Source organism: Penaeus monodon, chromosome 25, assembly GCF_015228065.2.
Source record: "Penaeus monodon isolate SGIC_2016 chromosome 25, NSTDA_Pmon_1, whole genome shotgun sequence".
Classification (NCBI taxonomy): Eukaryota; Metazoa; Arthropoda; class Malacostraca; order Decapoda; family Penaeidae; genus Penaeus; species Penaeus monodon.
Window position 1 is genome coordinate 10,311,551 of NC_051410.1, and position 964 is coordinate 10,312,514.

Consider the following 964-nt stretch of genomic DNA (forward strand, 5'->3'; position numbering starts at 1 on the left):
TTTAGGCATAATCTACATTCTAAAAAAAATATTTAATTTCAGCTCGTCTTCATTCGATCTACTATCAACGAACTGTACAACGAAAGTAAAATCCCGATCACGTTGTTCCAGGGACTCTGAATAACACAATGAACAACAAAAACAAACAGACATAGCACTTACTCCACCTGTCTCTACTATGAACTTCGGCAGGTGGCTACAGGGTTGCCAGCGTTCAGCGGCAAGTATCCCACGTGTTGTTAAAGTTTGCATGGTCTGAACAACATGTCGATTCGTATACTTCATTTTTCGTAAAGTAGTTGTTGTCTTTTTTTTTATTATCATTCTCTTTTGTAGTTTATTCTTACGTTAAATGAGAGAGAATTATGCGTTTGAATACCTAGGTTTAAAGAGAGTATCATACAGATAGTGTTCATCTTATTCTGTTGTCATGTATCGAGTGACTTCAACGAACCGGTAAGTACTTATCACAAAATAACCATTAACGTTTGCGAAAACAGAAAGTTCCGTTATAAATTATTCAGTATGTTACATGTCAACACGAGGGCATTTTTTGTGCCATGGTAAATGATACATAAATCCCTGTCAATGTATCATGTGATTACATCACAATGGATTTTTAAATAGTCTTTTTATACGATCAGCAAATTCTCCCATCACTAATAGAAATAATAATCATTTTTATCAACACATTCAAACCAAGCTAAGGACGTATCACATCATCTCAGCACCTACCGTGAGTGTAGAGCGTTTCCAGTCAGTGAGCTGAGAGCGGGAACTAAGGCTCAAACACCCCCACTCACACCTGATGGCTTACTAGTGACTCCGCAAGGGCCGGCGCGCTTTATATACCTCCCTTTCTCCGCCATCTTGGATTGGGCAGAGGGTATTCACGTTGCCAGTCACTTTTTCTCTTACTCACGTATCACCAACGTTTTCATTTTTTGTATGTTTTGGGAAGATA

At 38.4% G+C, this 964-nt stretch overlaps 1 protein-coding gene across 1 annotated transcript in view; it reads right to left on the reverse strand.

The window, feature by feature from the left end:
- The window catches only part of LOC119589537 (uncharacterized PE-PGRS family protein PE_PGRS54-like), a 34,021-nt gene extending 33,064 nt beyond the window's left edge, over nt 1-957 (reverse strand). The window contains exon 1 of the mRNA XM_037938138.1: nt 736-957. The gene's annotated coding sequence lies outside the window, so the exon portion shown is untranslated. The remainder of the gene's footprint in view (nt 1-735) is intronic.
- Between the last annotated feature and the right edge of the window lie 7 nt (nt 958-964).